Source organism: Falco punctatus (assembly GCF_963210335.1).
Source record: "Falco punctatus genome assembly, chromosome: 8".
NCBI lineage: Eukaryota > Metazoa > Chordata > Aves > Falconiformes > Falconidae > Falco > Falco punctatus.
Genome location: NC_137588.1, coordinates 57,944,327 through 57,967,577, shown reverse-complemented (window position 1 = coordinate 57,967,577; position 23,251 = coordinate 57,944,327).

The window sequence follows — 23,251 nt, the reverse complement described above, 5'->3', positions numbered from 1 at the left end:
TATTATTCATGGAGATGAAAGCTAACAGAGTGTCTCCATTACCTCTTGAAATAAGGAGTCCATTAAAGACCAGTGAGGTAACTGCTTCCACAGGTGCCATCTACACACAGGCACATGTAATCTTTCAGTTCCTATTATCCTCAGAGATCTCATTTGTTTCTCCAGCCATGGGTTGGTTCAAATATGAAAATGTGAGACTACTCATTCTTTCACCAACTCCGGTAACTCTATATCATATTCTTTTTGGAAAATGTGATTTCTTTATTCAGTGCAGCTGTCTTTTGTGGCTTGAAATTCTCCCTGAGAGACCTCGGGCCTGGATGCTGGCTGGTGGAAAACTAGGCTAAATCTAGCCCTTAATGTCTAAATAGCATGAGTTATTGCTAAACTGAATAATAGCCACAGTATTTATTTATGGAGTTGCTATGCCACTGCTACCTTTTCCTAACTTATTACTTTGTAAAGCTCTTTGGGATACGTGGAATTTGAAAGGTGGTATATTAAACTGAATTCTATTATATTTTCCATTGCTGTCAGCAACTTCCCTTTTTAGCTTGGTTTAAGTCACCTATGTGTGTTTTGTGAAATGCATTCCTACTCCTGTGCTCCAGGCTCCCAGGTGTCCATTTCAGGTGGTAAAGATTGCGTATTAGTAGGTGCTGCAACTAACATCCTTTCAGAGCACTAGCCTTCATTCCTGTCACAAGTATTAAGTAAAGAAGTTTGAAATGAAAGGGCAGAGATTGGAGCAGTGCATTCCTCATTCATCACTCCACTGCTTGGATAAAATAATAATAAACTCAGTAAAATAATCAGTCTCCTTACCCTGAAGAAAGATTGTATTTTTCCCATTTCTTAGAAGACATTTTTTTACAACCAGCTACAAATTCTCATATTGTCTTCTGCCAAGAAATCCACAAAACCATGTTTTCCGTTTTAAACACCAGCATAATAGTTTGGAATGGTAACCATCAAAAATGATAACAGCTGCTGACAGGATAATGTGATAAACAACTTAAGTGTGCTGTACTCCATGGAATACGGAGGACATGTTAGGGTGACATCTAGACATCTGAGGAGAGATTAAACCTCACTGGAGTATGTGATTTCAATATGCAGAATATGAACTGCTTAGAAATAGGTGGATGTTTTGCTCCAAGAGAGCAAGAATCCGCTGTTGTTGATGGCATTGGAATGATGAAAAGTCAGAACCTGCCCAAGTCACGAGTTCTCTGTAACAAACTTGGGATAGAATCCAGATTTACTGAGATGTGGATTAGAAACTTAACCAAGCTTTCTGAACATACATGTTGTGGTGTAAAGGGTTACAGAAGCCCCTAGGACAATTAGTATTATCCTAGAAGTAAGGATATTCTTTCTAGTAGCTGGAGATCAACCTTCCCTCCCTTTGTCATTTTTGGAAAACAAGCTTTCGTTTTGTAAAGATTTCTTTTCAGCCTTTTGTTCTGGGAGATCATCTTCTTAACAGTCTAGGCACTAAGATCAAAGTGTCTGACTTCAGAGGGATTTGATGGTTGTTGTTGCTGTTTTGTGTTTGTTTTTCAAATCATTATTGATGTGTCTTGCAGTAAGAAAAAAGAAACTCTCTACGGGTGGGTAAACTGAACCTAAACTTCCAATCCCACACAGAAGATGCTGCAATCAGGCACATCCCATCAGTTCCACCATAGTGATGAATCCAGCTGAGTTACTTGTAATAGTGTCTAAGAAAACAGATGAGCAGTTGAATCCAAATTTTCAAAATAATGTTTCCATGGGGAGGCTGCATAATTCTTTTTACAGATGGACATCCCTGGAGACTTGAGCACATTTGCCTATTATTAGAAGGAGGAAAATGGGAAGAGAATATTTTAATGTTCAAGATTTTGCATTTCCCTGACTATGCTGATCTTAGAATTATAGCTCTGGGACTTTTCTTTCTTTTTTTTTTTTTTTCTTTTTTTTTTCTTTTTTTTTTTTTTTTAATGAAGATTTTAAATGCTTATGAACACTTTTTAAAATTAAATATATACATTCTACATCCTCTCCTCTTTGCAACTTTCATTCTTCTTAAGTTGCTGGGATTGAAGAGGGACACTGGGGCTAGAGCAGAACAAGGCAGTGGGTGGATGAGGGTGCTGCTATTAAGTCAGAGATATTAAAAATCAAAGGCAGCTGAGTCGTAGATTTATCCTACTCAATCCTGGACTCTAAAGCCCGTGCTCTGTCAGTAGGCATTTGGGCTGCCACTTTCAAAAAGCTATTAACATCAAAGATGAGTGAAATGTTTCCAATTAGACATGGCTAATGCTAGAGATTGCTGAATTCTGTACATTCTGTCATCTACCCCCATGCATACATACATACCCTCTCACACAGTTTGAACTCCGGTGGTTCTTTGCAATGATCATTGGCTAGTCTAAAATTTTGTCTTTGGAGACAAACATCGAGTGACTTAAGGGTAAACAAGGCAGGCAGAGAGAACCGGAAAGGGTCCATTGGGCTCATCCTTAATTCATCCCTGCCTCCTGCATCAGAACATTTCCCGGTACGCTGTTGAGGATCAGCACTGAGATTTTGACATTACCGTAGCTATCCGGAACGGACATTATGTTTAAGAGCTTTAAAATGCTGGGTGGGTTACAAGAAAAATGCCGTTGCTGGTGTTCTTCGCAGTTTCTAGCTGAGGTATATGTATAAATGCCCACCATTTATGTACATCAAACCAGTACTGAGTAAATGAAGACCCCAAGTTATTTGCAAAATTAATTTGAATTTTAAAATTAGGTCATTTTGGTTTCAATCCCTTTTAATCTTGTGATTTTGTCAAATGATAAAATAATGAATTTAATGGGCTGGCATGCTCTGCTCTGCCACAGCATGAAGATTTATTTAAGAATAGAAGCAGGAACAAATACTCAAGATGTAACCCTCGCCTAGTGCAGTAATGTGTCCAGAGCAGTGACTCCCACCCTGGAGAGCAGAATCAGGCCATGGATTTAACAATGCCATGGCATATGCCAGGTGCTCCCTCCTTAGAATAAACTCTTCACTTCAGCAGAAGGAGGTGCATCCAGTCCGAGGAAGCTGAGTTTCAGACTCAGCACCGTGCAGAGATTGATTGCTCAGTCAAGGAGAACCCACGGGCTGCTCCTCTCTGGTAATATGTCAGTGGGGAAGTCTCAAAGGCAGCAGGGGGAAGGATGGGAAGACAAGTCTCATGGAGCTCCAGTGACTCCAGAGTCTCTTCCCTTGAATAAGGACAGCAACTTCTAGGCAACACCTTAGCAGGACTGGAATCAAATGTTGGTATCCTTCCAGGAATCACTGAAACACCTCCAGTCTTTCAAAGCCTAAAGCCTGGGGCAGAAGCTGGTGCTGTTGCTCTTTGTCATGGACGCTTTGTGCTCCCAGCAGGCTGCACACTGTGGGTGAACGAAGTTGGTTATCTCTGAAGAGCATTGCACCATCTGAACAGACCTATGGTGTGAATAAGGCTTCTCCCTCAGAACTGTTCAGCGCAGGAAAAATGTGCTGCAGCTTTATGAAAAGAAAGGAAATGGGTATAAATAATTTATGCTATCCAAGCCTCAGGAAATGATGGAAGCCTCTAGCCAGGAAGGATAACATGGCACTGCGTGCAATGAGCAAGGAGCCACATGGCCACATGCTGGGTGAATCTGAGGGGAAAGAAAACTTTAGAAATCTTGAAATGTGGAAAAACATTGCTGTGGGGCTATCAAAATAGTCTATTGCAATAAAAATCAAACTACCACTTGGATTTTTATTTAATTTTAGTGTTACAATCATCTCCTGATTGATAATATACAATATATTTGTAAATGAAATGTCATTTCAACCTCCCCATAAAAATGGAATATTTTGAAACTGTCAAAATGCTTAAGTTCCATATTTTTCCTCAGGAAAATCTGATAAGAATCAACACAATTGCATACAAATGTACAACTTCAATAAAACAGAATTTTCTGACAGAAATATGTTCTGCCAAAAAAAAAGAAACATTTAAGTGTCTTTGACATTGACTGTCTGGGTAAAAAGGTTACCTTAATTATTAATTTTTTGACTAAGCACACTATTCAATCCCATACTGCTATTCTTTTAGTGTAATGCCATTATTTAAATCCTGTGTTGACCAACAGGGGACCGGAGAGGACATTCCTCCAGCTGTGTCATCGATCTCCCCCAAGACCTCTAGGAAATGCTGACAAAAGGGAAGCAAGATAAGGGGAAAGAGAGACCCTCCACTTCGCACTTCTCATGCCTTCTGGCAATTACAAGACTGCACACTTTCTAATTCTGATATCCAGGCTATTGTGTTTAACAGGTACTTCCGTATTATTTTTTCATGAATTTGTGTAATCCTTTTCAGCCTATTAAAATCTTATTAAGTTCCCTCACACTTTTTTGTCCTGCAAGTGTATTATGAAATATCCCTTTTCCTTGTATTTCGCTCCTGCTTTCATTTGAGTTCCTTGATCATTTCACAAAATTAAGCAAGAGGAAAAGCAAACTACACAATTTTATCTGTTTTGGTCTCATAGTCCGAACCTCACACTAAAACTCCCCTGGTTGGAAAGGGATTTCGACCATTGACTTTCATTCCGCTCTCTCATCACAATTAATCAGAACAATGGATGCTTCATGCTCATTACATGTAGAGTTTTATGGACAGTTCTGCTTTGCAGTGCCACAGCATTAGCATCATCAGAGAGTGGCAAATTTCCATTTTCGATCTCTCATGCAAATAAATATTGACAGTCTATTTCATTCAATTTATTAGTCATGTTTCCCCTCCCTTGCCCTTTTCAAAACTGTTAAAATCATTACTTTTTAAGAAGTGTTAGAGGAATAATTCACATTCAACAGTTTGTCTGGTGTTTAGCCTCGCTGCTTGCAAAAAACTGACAACAGACCCAAACGTCCCCAGTACTCCAGGCATTTAACTGGAGGGAACAGACAGCCTCCAACTACTGAGTTACTCTTCCCCACAAACTCCAATTCAACAGTACCCTTCACATGCTTAAAACAAACCATATGCATCCTCATTCATCCAGACTTCTATAAGATATTAAAATCTGTTACTAACATTGAGCCTCAGGTTCATTAGTTTTGGCTGGGTGGACAAGTCGCATAGTATTTTCCCTTCTCTTTATTTGGATGAATATGCAAATATTTCCCTGACAGATACATGCATAAGCAAACTTAAAAGTGGATATTTGCAAATACACACGCCACTTTGAAATTAGCTCTCTACAAACATTCCTGCCAGTAAAACTCAATTGTTAGAGTGTTTGCAGAGAGCTAACAGATGAGTGAACGGCTATAGCTGGATTGAACTGATTTAAATACTCAAGCATATAGTCACTGAAATTTTCCATTATTCACCCAGTTTGATTTTAAAAACATGAAAGATACAGATTTGACACCTCCTTAAACTGCTGAGGACAAACAGGAGGATATCAGGAATCTCTAAGGGCCATTGTCATTCTTAACGTTCATGTTGCCTTGAGATGTTCTAGAAGATGATGCTGCCAGGTGACTGTCTAAAATGTCATTAAAACTCCATCCATACCCATTAGCTCTTCTCTTCCACTCATAATCTAGAGAATGTCTTGCTGCACATGGTAGGAGCCGTCAGCAGGTGTCTTCTGCATCAAGCCAGAAGTCTGTCAGCACTGACAAACTGTACATGGCCATTAACCACAACGCTGTGGGGTCCTTCAGCAAAACATACACTGTGCCTAGACAACGGGGAAAATCCCCAGGAACTCAGTAGCTACTGCCTGATTTTGGCTGGGGTGCTGTAAAACACAGGTCTGATTTTGACGTCTGTCTCCACATGCTCTTGATCTCCATTCTGGGTAATACAGAAATACAGGGGAGAATATCTTTGCAGCCTGGGGTTGAGTTTTCTGTTGTCTCCAGGGCAAGGCTGAGTGGTCTGGCGGAGCTGAAGAATATTCACGGGGGAACACCCAGGTATTACAGTTCATTCACAAGGATCACATTTAAGCCCTAGAGTGGAGTGCCCAGGGCTTCTTCTGGTCACAACTGTGACTCATTAGTGAAAGAACAAGCATAAATTTGCACAGCAACTGCTTTCAACCATGCCTTGCACTAGAGTTATTAGCTCTTCCCATATGGTAGACAAGCAGCGGAATAAAACCACTTCATCCAAAAAACCACATGGTTCCAATTATATCTGGTCCAATAATTTCTGTGGACATTTGACTGTTCCACTCAGGTATTTCCAATTATCTTTCAACAAGTGACTCCTTTGACTGTTGCTAAACTCATCTCTTGCCTCTGCTTCCTTCTCCCTTCTCCTTAGCCTTGTTCCAATAACCAAAGTGAAGGAGCACCACAAAATCATTTGGATGCATCACACTTCAGAGATACAGCTTCAGCTTTGAAGCAGCAACACTGAAATCAGAATAATTGAAAGCTTTAAAATAAATTAATTAATTAAATTCAGACAAATATCTTCACAGCTAAGAACATGAAGTGGCTTTGATTTCTAGGTCACATAATTCTCAAAGTAATTAGTAGCAATACTGCTTAATATATCATCTAGACTGATTACAGGAGGCAGAAAAGATGCCTTGAGTAAGAGCATCTTCACAGGAGTTTAATACAGTTTAACTAATACGCTTTCACTTCAAACCTTCAGGTAATCCATCTTAACTTGCTTAGGTGTTCTTGTGCACCTAAGCAAGTTAAAATGGATTACCTGAAGGTTTGGGTGATTTCTTGCTCATCTCCAGCTGACAGGTACATACATACTTGTAGCACTGGGATGAACAGAGGGTATCTACCAAAAAAAATTACATAATTCTGCTCTGAATTTATGGCTACATCAGATACCTTATGCCTCTGTTGCCTGGAGTGATCACATAGGAATTATATTCTTTGGCATACGAGTTGCCATTTAGCAGTTCCTTGCCTTGTGACATGGGGAAGAGAGAAGGGCTGGCTGCCTGCCAGCGTGGTATCAGATGGGGCTGGAAGGGAAGATGGTGCAGAGTCTTCTCACATGCTGGATTCCATGGATCTCTAAGTGGATTTCTCTCTAATCTGACCATTGGTCGTTTTCTTTCGCTTAAAAAAAAGGAACTATTTTTTTCTACCATTTTTTCCTCCCCTTGCTGTATTGCATTCCCCTAACTCTCCAAGTAGGTAAATTAACAAAGAAGAGCTCTAAACTCTCTGAAACTGCTTCAATGGATTAGTGCTTAGGTTACCAGAAAGTAAATATTTTAATTGAGAACAACGCAAAAAACCCTGTACCCTATTTTTACCCTCCAAGTACCATTTGTAAAAGTGATCATGCCTTGTGTTTTCCCTGATAGTGATGAAAATGTGGCCTCTATATTTTGCTACTAGGAGGAAAGTAGAAATTCTTTTCAGATAACTAAAAACTCAGTCAAGCATCCTTGAGTGGAAAGTCTGTTCATGCTCATTAAAGAGTCTGCATATTGCTTGGTGTGTGTGAAGGGAGGGGGAATAGAAAGAGGAAGGAAAAAGGAAGAAATAACTGAAGAGAGTGGAAAAAGCCAAGGAGAATGTTTCAGCAGGAAGACTTAATATAGAAAGGAAAAGAAAAAAAAGGTCTATATTTTACAGAGAAAGCACATTTTGGTGTCAGCCTGCAAGCCTCCTTTTAGCTGTGATAATATATTTCTTCAATGACAAAAGGAAAAATTGAATCTTCTTTGGAAGAAAAAAATCCTGGTTTAAATTACAGGAGAAAGGTCTATGAACTCAATCTCATTTTTTGAACCCAAAATAAATAATTGGAGTGGTTATCAAATATATCCAAGTTCCTTGTGGTTTGCCCAATCCTAGTCCTCCTCTGGCCGCTTCTGTACTTCTGTTTGCTTCTAAAATACATCAAAGGTACGTCTGAGATAAAACACATCAAACAGCAGCAACCTCTGGAAGCAGAGAAAATGTAAGTGAGGAATGCAGAGAACAGCATGATAATCATGTTGAGCACAGAGGAATGAGACTTCTAAGGAACGATGCCCAGCAGACCTCTTGGTTTACCATAATGATGATGCTATCCATGCATTTGCCTTGCATTTTCTCTCTAGAAATAACTATAATTTATTTCTGTGACTCTCATCTGAAGCTGGTGGCAGTCACCGATGCCCCATCTCTCACTAGCTCTCAGGAAATCTGCTTTTCCCACACAGAGCACATTAGGTGGGTAGTCAGGAGGATAATGGAGCAGTTCCACTACAGTGTTTTTCATTGCAAGAGGCTGTTTGGAAGCAGCAAATGGCTCACTGATTTCTGCTGGTGCATCTAGCTAGCCTATGGTTTCTGCAGCGGTAGAGGGGAGAGCTGGGATGGACAGCCTTCAGGCTGCAGGTATCAATCACACTAATTTTTATATCCTATTTCATTCAAGTTTCCTACATGAGAGGAGAGAGAGTAGCAACCTGGTACCCCATGCGAAGGACAGAAGATAAGGATGGCAGCCAGGCTGCTCCAGCTTAAATGAAGGCAGAATGTGGGTAGGAGTTCACCGTGAAATGTCAAGCTTGTAGGTCACTCAAGGCACTGTGTAGGGATTTTTTATGGTTCTTCATCTTTCACGCATTGCTTTGGTGTCTGGCCACAGGAAGGATAGGGCAGAAACAGTAAGATAAAGTGTAAAACACTTCATTTTTGAGCCATCTTCATTTAATCTGTCTCCTTGGGACGCTGGTGAGATATCATATGTTTATATGGCTTTTCTATAGTGAGAAGTTGCACCACCAAGTAGAAGTTGTGACTGTTACGTGACGTATGAGCTACACATGTCCCGGGAATACTTCCAGCTCCTGCCAACCTGCAGGCTGGTGTGTGAACACCAGTTTCACGCTGAAACCCCAATGTTTACCAGCTTATCTGCTTCCGCACGGATAGACCATACTGGCCATCTTTGACAGTTTAAGCTTACTAAGATGAGGAGGAGTAAGGCTAAATCAGAACGGCAGTCACTATAAAACAGATTAAAAATCACAGAGTGTGTGTCTGCCTGTGGAGGTGTAGCCATAGAACAAATAGTGCTGCGGTACTGAGATTGGTGTCATGGGAGGGACCACACAAAGACCTGCTACCTTCAGTCCCCCCTTCCCTGTAAATCCAAATATTGCAGGACAGCAAGACTTTTGTTGTGTTTTTTAGTCACAAAATGAACATTGCCGATATTTAAATTGCATTTAATTTGCTGGGCCTGGAAAAAGATACAACGTTCTCACCACCATCTCATCTGTTTTCTAACCCTAAACCCTGAGTTAAGAATCATAATTGCCAGAGTGGTGAACACCCGAGTTCTGTCAAAGCAAATTAAAAGTTGTTGGTTTTATGGAGACAGCATATATATGCAAAAATTACCATCCTATCTGGTTTTATTATCACAGTTTTAACTTGAAATGTGCTGAAATAATTCAAGTAAAAGGTTTCTGATGTTCCCGTACCTAATTCCTTTCCCAGTTTTTGTGCCACTAGCTCTTTTCACAGTACTGTTTGTCGCAAACCGGAACAAAATAAAATGCCAATGTAAGATTTCTTTCTTTTGTAGAGGCAGAAATGCCTTTTTCCAGTCACTTTTTCTGCAGTATGTGGTATCAGGACAGTGCAGCTGTTTTGCAGCCGCCAGCTCAGGCAAAGGAGCCATCCTTTACCAGAGAACAGAAGCAGCTGGGGGGGATCATGACTGTTTTCTGGTGTTCCTCTGCCAGTTAACTCCTCCTCCTATTAGTAATAATATTTCTTGGCACTAAGAATAATCATGCAGCACAAGTTAGAAAAAAAAACACTCTCTATTACAAGGTGGGTCAGTCAAACAGCAGTATTGCAGATGTGACAGATGGGCTAAAATTGGGCATTTAGCAAGAAGAAAGGAATAGCCATGAGTTACAAACCTCTGTTGAGATCTCTTGAAAATGTGTGTTACTGTCAGGTCTGTAGATCTTATATTTCTCCCTTAGGCTCCAACAAGAGGCGGAGAAGGGTATTTTGGTGACAAGCATAAGAACGATGTTTTAGCAGTATTGACTGGCTAAATGAGCAATGTGTTACTCTGCTTGAATAGATTCAGAAATCTACAGAATCCTGGTTCTGACTTTCTATTTCTTACTTTTAATAATATTTTAATTAATCTTACAAAATGTAGGAGCTGCTGTGATGGCTCTCCTATAACATGTCATTCATTTTCTCCTTTACAAGACACTTCTTTTCCACAAATTTCAGTGACTTTACTTTGAAATGAGTGCAGGAAAATGTGTTTATACTCCAGACTTCAATGCTGTAGGACATAGTTTGCTGTCATCAAAGGCTATACTTTCCTGAAGATATTTCAGACTTCTCTTCAGACTTAGACTTTACTAGGCAAGGATGATCCTCTGGTAGAGTGGGCTCTCTTCAGCCACATAGACAACACTCTGGATGGCTAAATGGAAATAAAGTCAAAAAGGACCAATGTTTTCTACAGCTGCCAAAGATCCATTTCTTTTCCTTCTTTTTATGCTCACAACTGTAAAGGGCTGTTCACAGAATGATTAGGAACTATGCACAAATTTTATCTCTGCAAAGCAATTTGACAGGCTATATGTCGGCAGAGATGTGGATGCACTGAGCAAAAGTGTCATCCCCTTTTGCCAGGTGTTCTCCATTTCCCATAATGAGGACACCAAAGTTGTCCTGAGTGGTCAAGTAGAAAAGCCAGGAAGAGGGGGATGTGAAGGACACAGCAGGATGAAGCAGTCAGCCTGGGGTTTCATCGCAGGAAAGCTGTGGAAATAGGGATAGCTCTGATCCCTTAGCAGATCTCTGTACAAAGATCATCAACCAGACCTTACAGCCCGGAGACAGCTTCAATGGGCTACGCTGGATCCTTGGGCCATATATACATTTCATTGCACCTAATTAGTCCATCCGGTTTAAGAGCAAATTGTTCCCCCAGCTCACTGCCAGCAGGATCCTTCTTGCAGATGGAGAAAGTTCCTTTCTGCTGTTCACCGAACAAGTTGGGCATTGTGAAGCTCATTATAGAGAAGGTCTTCTGCTGACCAAAGAGAACAATAGCAGCTAAACCACACTGCTAATTAATTTTCCATGGCCAGATCAGCTCCCAACCCCTATCTGCATCCATTTGTCCCATAGGCTGTAACGGCTCTGCACGCTCAGGAATTCTCAGCCTGTAGGGCTGTGATAAATAGAGGCAGGTAATGGCAGTGCAGACAGACTGCATTACTGGAAGTCTGCTCTCTATTAGCTGCAGGATGACTCCCGGTGAACCCTAGGTTTAATGGCAAATATCTTTTTTCAGCAGCTGTTTCCCCAGACAACTCAAGTACATGCACCCTGAACTGAATTGCTGGTTTTGTCCTGCCTGTGAATAAGCCTCTGAATTACATTTGAAAATGAATTAACTACCGTGGGCTTTGACTGTTGCTGTTGAGGACCAAACTCTGAAAAATTCATACACTGGCCTCATTTCTGTTACTGGAAAAAATGGGAGCCAGAGCCGAAGACTTCACATAACTTTCAATATTTGTAAACATCTCCAAAGCTGAACTACTCAAGCTTTAGGATTCAGGGAAGCTTTAATAGTCTACAGAGGAACCTGAATTTTAATTTAGTTATTATAGCTGGAACCGGTGTCCCAGCTTAAAACAGCTCAGAACTTCCTATTATAAAATCTGCATTCAGCTGTTTATAACTTGGAGAAGTTTTGAGAATTTGAATTGCAGGCTTTTTGAATTAATTTGGTGTTTCTAGAAAAGCATCTATTAAATTGGTATAAAACTCAGTCTGAGAATGAGATAAGAGAAAAAGCACATTGTTTAAAAAAATCCTCATTTTCTTCCAAACCCAAAAGCAAGGACCTGACATGTACCAGGGAGAAGGTAAGAGGGAGGATTCATCTCCTTGCTATTATTCCTAAAAAAACCCAGCCCAACAAGACAATACAGGAACATAAGAAAATGTGAATCTCAGGGGTGAAAAAACCTCTCAACACAACTGTTAAGACTAAGGCAACTATATTTGCTGAGGGTCTGTCCTAGCCTGCCAGTCACGTTCTTTGGAGTCATGATGAAGACTCAAGAGATCATTCCGTTTGCCCAGGGTGTCATGGGCAAACCAGCCTCATTTGGGGGAATTTTTACTTAATTATTTTATTGCCAATCAACACAAACTTCCAATCACTGATTTGTGTATTGAGAAAAAGAAAGCATAAACAATTTAAAAAGCACTTAAGTAAACACCTGTCTTTCTCCAGCCTCAAATTAAATCAAATGCCTATCCTCCCTCCTTCCCAGTCCGAATTTTTCATGGTTTCACTCCAGGTTTGTCAGTCCCAAACCTCTGGTGAGGCAATGGGTGGTAACAGAAGATTGTGTGTAACTGTGTTTCACACTGCCCCCACGCTGCCATGGTTCACCCACGGCCACAGAGCTGGTTTTCCATGGCCATGGTGTCTTGGGTGTTCCTGCCTCAGCACAGGTCGCCCATGGCCGTATTCCCTTTGGGGTTGTACCCTTGGGCATGGAGCACCATCACAGGCTTCTCCATGAACTGCTGTCTGCACAGATGGAGCCACCAGGGATGTGCAACACCACTGCCCAAGGCAGCCATCCAAAGGGATGGGGATGGACTCTGCATCATTCATCACCATAGCTGGTGCTGAACCTGCTCCGAAAGGGGCCAAGACCTGGAATGTGAAGTACCATTGCTGGGAGGGCGAAGAAGGTCCCCAGGCTCCCGATGCAGAGGGGCTGAACAGTGTTTCCCATGTTTCAGTTGCACTGTGGTCTGCACACAAGGAACAGAACAAAAGGACTTTGACCTCCAGCACCTGCAGCGCAAGGGCTGCAGTTTGTGCTGTCAGTAAACCCCTAAGGTATCTGGAAAGCTGCGTTATCATCCTGTGGCACTGGCGTACACAGAGGATGGCAGCTTATTGCCATTGCTCATTCTGTGGTCGACATTGTTAACAAAGCAGAGAAAAAGTCCATGATGCTTGTGGGAATCACCTAGAAGCTGCATGCTGGATTTTCAGCAGGTGGATAAGACGACACAGGGTCTTTTTCTCCCTCTTTTTATAACTCACACACACACAGAAATTACTTTATGTTACTTCAGAGGTGAGACCCACTTCCACCTTGGCTTTAAACAGGCTGCTGTCTACTTTGATTCTTGTTTCTAAAGAGTCATAATACCTGATGCGGAGAAGACCGAGAGGCAGTCACGCACACTTTGCCATCTGCACAGTCTCAAAGCAGAAGTGAAGCCGGAGAAACAAAGCAGAAAGAAATTGAGCCTTTTCTTCCTGGAACTGGGAGCAGGGGGATCCGTCAGGACTCTGCACTGCAGTAAACTGTAATTATTTTGGCAACAAGTTGCCACCACACCCCCCATTTTAAAAGTGACAGTTCTTACTGAAAGGTCCCAGCAGTGCTGATTTGTACCTTGGCTCAGACCCTGGCACCACCACCGATTTGGGAGAACCCTACCAAACGCAGGGCATGTGCGATGGGACTGACAGGCTGAACATCTGTGGGCAAGTCCCTCAGGGCTTGTTACAAGACTCAGCACCGTGTTCTTTTAACTGCCTAAGAGAGAAAATAATCATTTTGCAGTGCCTGGTACGGTGTCTTCCTGCTACTATAAAATGCAATTTACAAACAAAAATACTAGAAAAGGGATTTTGGATGCTCTGGGCACTGTCCAGAGCCAATTAGAGAGCACCATTCTGTCTCGTCTACAGCTGTGAGTACAGTTTATAATAATTCACTGTATGTTGTTAAAAAGAAGTAATTCTTTACACATCTGCTTTTTGTAGGCACTTACTGGCCTGTAGAAAATGTAAATAAGCAGGACTCCTGCCTGTTGTTTTCTTACACAAGACTTTTCTGTTCCAGTGCTGCTGTTAACTTCGTCAAGAGGCAGGCACTAAATATAATCCTAAACCCAGAATTTGTCTTTAAGAAAGTCCATGCAGTCTGCAAAGCTTCCTGGTTTTGTCTTTCCCCATCCCATAACTGTACCTGCCCCTTCTCCCTGCAGCTGCCTCCCAACCCACTTGCTGGGTGCAGTGGCTGCCGCGAGTCAGGCTTTAACAAAACTCCCCTATTAGCAACAGAGGGTGGAGGGTGGGGATGGAGAGGCTCCTGGGAGTCAGTAATGGCATGCAAAGCCTTTCATCTCTAGGTTTCTAGGCCAAATCAGCTGTAGTGACCCAAAGTCCTTTGAAATAAAGCAGGTCACTTTTTTATTTTAATTTGTAATAAATAAGAAGACAATTTGACCTGATTTTTTCAAAGGGGTAAGTGTGTGTATCCCCTGTTGGGAGTTCCTCTGAAAATCAACAGCTTGCCTCTCAGTAAAAGAGAGGCAGCTCTCCTCCCCTGCAGCCTTTGAAGCTTCCCAGGCAGCCCCATCCACAGCCAGGGCATCCCTCGTCCAAAAGCACTGGGAGGGGGGATGCTCTGGCCCTGGCCAGCCACCGCTGCCCTCTTCTCATCTCCTCCACGGCCCTGCTGACTCATTCTAGCAAGTTTTCTATAAAGGAGATATTTCCAAATATTGACTGACTTCAGCAGTGTGTTTGCAGGAGAGATATTTGTAATACCTTGTCATCTAAGCAGGTTTGTCAAGTGTCACATGCCAAATGCGAACAGACGGCTTTCTCAGTCCTGGAACAAGTCTGGAAGTCACTTCAAAGTATATCATTTAAATAGCTGTTCTCTGGCAGCAGCACCCCAGTTTTATTCAGCTGTAAAGAAAAGCATCATCTAGTTACATCTGTTTCTAACAGCATAAGACAGTCCTGACCGATGGAAGTGCCGTGTGGTATTTTCAGCCATTTACCTCTTCATTGTTTTTCCTTTTCAGTGTCAACAACATTTTGTTTGCTTCTTGTAGCTGCTGTCTTAGGACACCTGCCCCTTGTGAATTAGGGAAAAGTTTGATTTGGTCTCCAGGCTATGTTTAGTATCTAGAATTATGGAATTTGTGGATAAGCAGTTTGGAAAAGAAAAAAAAAATATTTCTGTGTTTTTTCCCCCCAGTGGCAGATTGGCAGGATTTCCTTTCCACCTGTACTACAGCGAGGAAGATTCCTTATCTCAGCAGTTTTGCTGTTGATAATCAACAGGAAATATCACCACATTTTTAATGGAGCCTGACAATAGTAAGACATCTGGTATTAACAGAAGCTGTTAACCATTTTAGAAACCTAACTATAGCATGACAGCAAGAAACTTATGTAAGATTCCTTGTCACTTTGAGTTGCAAGTATAGTAGAGTATACTCTTACACAATCCTGGCATGCGTGCACGCCTGTGGGGTTTCTAAGATTTACACTTGCACCACACCAGCCTCTGCACTGGGTGGCCTCAAGCTATTCCCTTCCTCCAGCCCTCACCTCGTCCTGCCCAGTGCATGCATCCCACCCCCAGGGACCACGGTCCGGCTGCCTCTCTGCTGTTTTGGATGCTGCACGTCTGACACACCATCACCTCTAAATCCGCCAAAGAGTCAGCAGAGGCTGCCATGCCGTGTGTGATGCAGCCCTGTAGAAGACACGCTTTCTGCCAGCAGCCCAGCAACGCTGTGACGTTAACAGGGCAGCGGCTTTTCAGTCACGAGAGTGACGATGCCTGATGGCTGTGGAGAGCAGAGGTGCCCATGTCCACCAGGAATTCGCAATACAGTGAGGTAACAGCCCAGGACAGCACAGTGGAAAATAGCGGAGTGTGGGGTAAGATGGGTTCAGCTGTGGGAAGAGGCGCTAACGGCACAAGGCAGTATTTTAAATTCTAGGGATCTTGAGTTGACTGTGTATTTCTAAAGCCAGAATAATTCTTCAATATTTCTACTACTAATGCTTTTGCACCAAAATTGGAATGTGCTGTGAATGCTTAGGGCATATAGACGAATGGTATTAAAAGGACCGACAGGGCCAAATTCTCTTCTGGGCTATATTTGTGCACTGTTAATGACTTCTATAATTAAAGGCATAGCATGAGCCTATGTCTCTCAAGTATTTAGGTACAAATCCTCCTCACCCACGCAATTAGTTCTACTTAAGTCTGTAAGGACAGAGAGGCAAATGGGCAATCTTGGAAATGAAGAGAACTGCACTAGAAATGAAGAGGTATAGAGAAGGAGACCTCGGATCCCATTATTGGAACTCATTTTATTAAGGGCATATTTGTACGGTATTTGTAATTCCCTTAGAATCACCTACCCATTGCTGAGGAATGTCTGCAGAGCAATTATGTTATCACAAATGCTAATGCGACCTTGGGAAGGGAGGGAACCAGAAACTGTGCAATTGTGAAGAGAAAATCTCAGATTTTAACAACGGTTAATGAACACCGGAGCTTGATGTTGCACCTTGGTGCTTCCCCCTTTCTTATCATAGAAGCTTGTTCCATGTGGAGCTGGAAAATCAGTGGGGCTATAGGTTTGCCTGCTGGTGAGCTATAATATTGCAGCTGTTAACAAATGAGTTGTTCTCTACCTAGTTAAATTAGGCCTAATCCTTCTCTGCTCTGTCTGTGCCAGGTCTTTTTATTGTTGGATCTCAGCTGAGGCCGAGACAAAGGAGACTCGAGGTATTTATGCATTTTTCCCTCCCAAGGCTCTGAAAATTAAAAATGAGTTGTCACTGGCCCAAGCCCCATGAAAGCTGAGAATTTCAATCGATATTTCTGCCCCATTTCACTGCAGAGAGTGGGATGTAATTATTACAAATGTCATGGTAACAAACTTGGTAGTTTTCACAGTGACAGTTGCCACCGCAGAAATAGCACAACACAGAACAAAAATTACCTGTCAAGCATCTCATTATGTTCATCCAAATCCCGCTTGTTCAGTTCACCATTGGGCTGCACCAGACACAACACTTCCAAACGCTCTTACAGATGACCCGCACCTACCTCTCCTGGGCCATGGACATCCTCTCACAGTCACCTGGGCAGATGGCACCAAGGTTCCCATGGTCTACAGGGATTTCAGTGCATCCACAGAAAACGTCTTGCCCCGAGTGCAAGCCCATACTCTTCACATAGGGTCTGGAGAGGGGAAGGGCCTTCAAGAGCCAGTAGGGTGGCATAGGACATCGTGTGGAGGTGGCTGAGGGGAGTCCTGTTGGATCCTGCCATCCTCTAGAGCTGAAGCGTGTAGAGAAATTGTAGAGGGTTTATAGAGGAATGAAGGTGGGTTAATTAACATTGATAATATACAGCTGGGGGCTTGTTTTAGGGGCGGTGGGTTGGCTGACGTGGATAAGGTGCAGCTGTGGCTGGTTCCTGCTAAGTAGTTAAATAGCTCTAAGGGAGGTGGAAGAGATGGGCTGTATGAAGAGGAGGACTTGATGGAGAGAGGTCTGAGAGAAGCAGATAGAAGAGGAGGGAAAGCACCCTGGATGTAGAAGAGACAAGGAGAGGCCCTGGGAGAAGAAGAGGGCCTGGATGAGGAGAGGCTGGCTGGGAGATGAGCTGGAGAAGGAAGAATCGGGATGCAGCAGAGGCAAGAAGCAGGGTGGACTGGCCTGAAGAGGATGAAGAAACAGCACAGGCAGTAGATGGACTTCTGAAACTTTGTGGGGGATTGGTGGCTGTGCTGGGGCAAGGCGTGGGAACAACTTCTTGAAGTTAACTTGGTGGGGGATGGTAGAAGCCTTGTTGTGGCTGGCTAGCTTTGATAGTGCTGCCACAGAAGCGTACTGAGTTATGACCTACCTGCTCCTCACAGCACAGGAGATGTGACTGTTCTGCTAAAACTGTTACCTGGGAGTCAGAGTGTTCATTCAGCAAGCAGGAAATTTGGGTTAAACTTGCCCGTTTCCTCTGATCCAGTCCCTTCCAGTACCCTGGGAAGGGCTCCAGGCTGGGGAAAAGGGAAGGAGGCTGGGTATGCAGGCACTTGGGCTGTCTCCTGGTGAAGCTCAGCTATGGTGCAAAAGAGAATTCAGGATTCATTGGACAAGAGACACTAAATATACTCAAACTTGTTGAATTTCTAAGAGCACGGTGAGGTCACCTTGGACTATGGTGTCTCACAGGGATGACTGAGCACGTACTCTTCTGAGCTGAAGTGGAACTGAGGTGCCTTAAACCACTGAAGGGACAGCGGCATTGAACCTGTCAGTGGCAAAATGTGACTGGCACGTGGTGGTCCCTGAATGACACTGCGCTCGCCATAGCTGCCTGCCAGCAGAGCTAGCCTGGGAGGAGGAAACATTCCCCAGGGCTAACCTCATTTTCTCTTCTTTGAGGTTTTGGTCCTAATGCAGAAAATTTCTCTGCCTTTTGGATCATGAGAGAATTCATTCTGTTCTTTTTACTTCAAAATAACACAATAAATACATTACTGAATAGGCCTTATCTGATAATGGATGGGATTCTGATTAGATCACAAAACCATTGCTTGCATCCTTAGTGCTCTTCCTGAAGGGAAGGGTCCAATGTACACAAATTCTGGGCTATTAAGCAATCTTTTTCCAGACCATAACTCACAAGGGGGAGTCATGTGTCTACTCTGTGGATCTTATACAGTAAGCTGCCTAATACTTGGAGCTGTAGCATCTTAAGCAAAACACTGCTGAGTAATATTTGCTATCCGTTGCAAGCCACAAAATCAGGACAGTGGAAGAAGCAGCAAGGTTAGCTAAGGTAACAGTTGCAAATTCACAAGGACAATCTTCTTTGTGACTAAGTACGATGCCTTTCCCTGGTTCTGTCAGGAAAACACCTCTTTAAGGGAAGGAATTTCAGAATGGTCGAGTGTTTGGGTTTGAGCCAAGCCATCATTGCGTTCAACCATCTTTTTTTTCATGTATAATAAAACTAGTTAAATAAAATAACACCTTTCACCATACCAAAAATTTCAACTCTTTCCAGTCTCCCATTTTCACTAGGAAGATGGATTGGACAAATGCAGCCATGAGGATGCCCTGTTTCATCAGCTAGCAAGAAAGTCTCTGCCACTTCCCAGAATCACATGCAGACTTAAAGTCTGCAGCTCCTATATATACCAGACCAGTCTATGCCTAGCATGATCCAGTATAGATTTATACTGTATGAGTTTTGCTCAAGATACAATTCAAGATGCTAAGAATGAACAAAGTAACCTGCAAAACAGCTATTGATTTCCCAAAGGGGTGCTTGCAATAGGAAATCAGTTGGCAGCATGCAGAATTAGGGCTTTAATTGCTCCTAAACCAAAACAAGGTGGAACTGTATTTTCAGCCTTTCACAGTTCTGTTCACTCTTGGAGAAATACTGGGACAGGTGCCTATAAATTGATGCAGCAGATCCTTTTGGCCTGAGCTACCAAGGGACTGACCATACCTCAAGAAAGAGTATTTGAGAAAAGGATGTATTTCACTTCTATTTTTTATTTGCTGATTAAATATTTTGCCAAGGCTTGAACCCGAAAAGAGCAAAATTCCACACGTTCTCCAAAATTAACTGGTCAGGTTGGTTTTTTTTCTTTTCTTTTTTTACAGTTTTTTAAAAAGGAATGTGCCTTCATTTGCCTAACGCTTCTATTGGTATTTTTGTGGACATCTGAAGGTGTAAGAGTCTCCCTGTTTTCCATCTTATGTCTCTATCCCTCTTTTTTTTCTTTTTTTTTTTACATTTAGAAGGAGGAAACACCAAAACCAGGGGTTTACTGTAGTTTACTGTTTCGATCCTTCCTTCTCTCCAAAATAAAATTTTGGAATTTAAACACCAAAATTATTATTGTTATTATTATAAATCTTGTTTCCCCTAAATTACAATAAGTCTTTTTGGCTCTGTTTTTGCCTGCCAGGCTAATACTATTGCAGCTAAAGAATGTACGTTGGTTTTGGGCAGGCCGCTCAGCAGATGAAAAATAATTTTAATAAATAGGAGAAACTATTGGCAGAAGAAAACAATTTTGCTGTTTTTAACCTGCCGCAAAACATTTTTCAGCCCTTGACCTTTCAAATCAGGAAACTCTGTGAAGCACTCAAAACTGGTTTGTTTTCAGCTTTCTCCATCATTTATACCCAATCTCTTATACACCCACATGTTCACCCGCTCCATTGCTAATTAAAACCAAACTCAGTATCTTTGTCTCTTAGCCATGTCTCTGTGCAGCTGATATGCTCCCTGTTCCCCTGAAGCTGGAACACTTCCTCGTATCCACAGAGATGGGCAAAGGGAATTGTTACGCTATGTTGAACTGCTAAAGCAGGGAAGGAGAACACATTGCCTGAGCCCAGGCAGAACGAGAAGGTGGAGATTAATGAGTGTGAGGGGGCTGTAGTCATCTCCTTGTGTGCTACCACCATGGGGCATGTGCTCTTAAAGGTGGTAACAGCCATGGAGCTGCACGTTCTTGCTGCCATGGCCCCTAAAGTTCTAATTTTTCTACAAATATGAAATCCAAGATGCAATAGCCACAGTGTCCTTGGATTGAATTAGTATGAAAAGAAGGTGGGGAAAGTTAGGGCATGTGAGCTGGATGAGTTCTTTGAAGCTAGAGAAGGCAAAATCACCTTCTTGTGGCTAATTTAAGGTCTTGTTTCCAGGTCCTTGGAGCCCTGTATTGACTGAAGCTGCCCTTGGTGGCAGGACTTTGTCCTCTGAACTCATGGCTTTCAGTGGCATAGCAGGAATAAAAGATTAAGAACAAAACAGGAGAACCAACATTTTTTCAGATGCTGGTGGATTTGACCTCAAAGAGAAGAATATCCAGAATCACAATCCAACTGGCAGTTCTGTGCTCCTCCCCCTGTCCAGAAGCCTTTTCTGGGACATCTAGGCCAGGCTCCCGCTGTGATGACTTTCAGAAGTAGCTTTACAAAACTCAAAAGCATCCCAGGAGGGAAGCTCCTTTTTCTTTCATTCTTACAAAAGCCCTGTGCGTCCTCTGATGGCTTTCCAGCAGCACCAGCTTCCCGAGCCTTCCTCCCAAGCACAGAGGGACGTTCCTTTCACCTGACTGTCCTCTTGTGTTTGGAGAAAGCTGTGAAAAGAAGCCACTTTTAGAGCATGTTTGGCAATAGGATGTGTCTCTGCTGCTTTGTAGTATGCATTCTATAAACGGCTTTGCTATGGCATTTAATCAATTGTTTCAGCTGTTTATTACCTTGTATATCACAATGCAATGGAGATAGTTGCTTAAGTTACCTTTATTGAGTCTGAAGTAAATACAGAGGATCCACTTAGAGTCCTTTTGGAAGGATACGCTTTGAATGCACTGAACCAGAACACAGGCAGTGAAGCTCTGTGCCCAACAACAGAACACATCTGTGTATAAAATTAAGCAACTGGCTCAGTGTTTGGAATAATCCGTACCACTGCCTTCCAGTGCACTGGGAGTTGCATGAACATGTCTCAGCAGAGAAAAAGTTTTTGCCTTTGCTATTCTTTCTTAGACAACTACTGTAAAGCAGCGTTGCCAAAGACAATGTTGGGGATTCCGGCTTCATCCTACCTCAGTGACTGCAAGGAATAAACAAAAATGGATGCCCCAGAGCTCTTGGAAAATGGTTGGAAAGTCCCAGCAGCAAGGACCAGTGAGCTCCAGCATCAGCAGCCTCACAGGAGGCAGAGCGTGGAGGAATCTGGAAGGGCATATATCTTCTTGGCTCCACTGATTTATCCTCTATTTGTCTGAGTCATATTTGACAGACAGGCAGATTGCACGTGGCCAGTTAACGGCGAAGTGGAGATCTCGCTGTGCATCTCGACACAGGAAGGGATTGGAGAAGGCAAAAGGCACAGGGCATTCCTGGATGTCAAACCTGCTGAGAACTCAGTTTGCCTGCTGTGTAGCCTTGGCTGTTTGCTTACCCTCGTGGGATGGAAACAGCCACTTGGAGAGGCTTTTGTTCCCAAGAGAGAACCAAATTAGTTAGAGGCCACAGTCCTGCCATCCCTGCCAGTCTGGCTCCAGCTCTAACCAAAATCTGATTCCTTGTAGGCAAATGCACAAAACAAGGGTTGACAGCCCTTCAGGCAGAGATGTGGCATCAGCCTGCGGGACACAGGAGTCAAGCAATGCATCCAGTCCTTGCTCAAGCTTCTATGGAGCTGCATACTAAGGGTAAAGCAGACATCCCGCCCTCACCTGTGTTTTTAGCTAGGACCAGAATGCTTAGTTGTCTGCATTTTTCATGCCCTGCAAATTTTTGTCCCTATACCGCAGGCAGAACCTCTGCCCCAGCTATGCCCTGGCATAGTGTTGCTGGCCACCATGCCCCATCCCCTGTGCTACACACATTTCTGCACTCCGAGAAAATGGCTGCAAGGTGCAGACAGTGACAGAAAGCTGGGGTACCCTGGTGAAGGGGTGTCCTCATGCCCATCAAAGACCTGGCAGTGTTACGGAGGTAAAAGTGTGCTCCTGGAGTCTCTAGGGTGGCACATGACCTGGTACACTGACAGCTCGGTTCTCTGAGTAAAAAATACCTCTAAAATCAGGCAAATGGGATGTACTTGCTCTCCCTCAAGGAGCCAGACCCAAGCACCCTCCACAGGGATCCATCACTGGAGTTCCCACTACCCACAAGGAACGTTCCTATGTGCCGAATACCGTCCTGACGATTTTAGGTTTACAGCAGTGGTTATGTAGGTGAAGTGGAAGCCTGGAGAAATTCTGTGAATTAATCTGTTCCAGGCAGTGAGCAGAACACATGGGCTGCTCTCCCCTGCTGCTTGCACAGCCTCTGAAGGCAGCACGGCGGGCAGAGCGCTGCTGCTGCCAGCCGCCCAGCCTCTCCCCAGCACCTCTGCAGAGAGCTGCTGTCATACTTAGCGGAGCATCTAATGTTTCCCGGCCAGCCAGTAAGGCATTGGAGACAGAAATTCTGAGACGCTTCTAACTCTAGGGAACACTAGTCAGCAAGCTACTGTCCAACAAGCGGCAGTAATCTGAAATAAATCACACAAGCCCAGCTTTTTTCAACAGAGGCTTACTATACAAAAGGAAGGACACATCCAGGCGATGAGGCATGGTGTTGCTAAATGGTTGGCTCAACATGGGTAGAGGTAAACACAGTAAAACAAGTCCTGCTTCCCCCCAGAGTGAAGACTCAGCCAAGCTCTTAAGAGGTGAGGAGGCAAGCCCTGTGGGCAGAAGCAGGGAAGCTGATTTCCTTTTCACTGTTCAAATTAGAGAAGATGGGCTCTGCCTGATCCACTCTCACACCAATTGGGTCATGGTTTTAAATGGCAGCTAGGAACTTTTC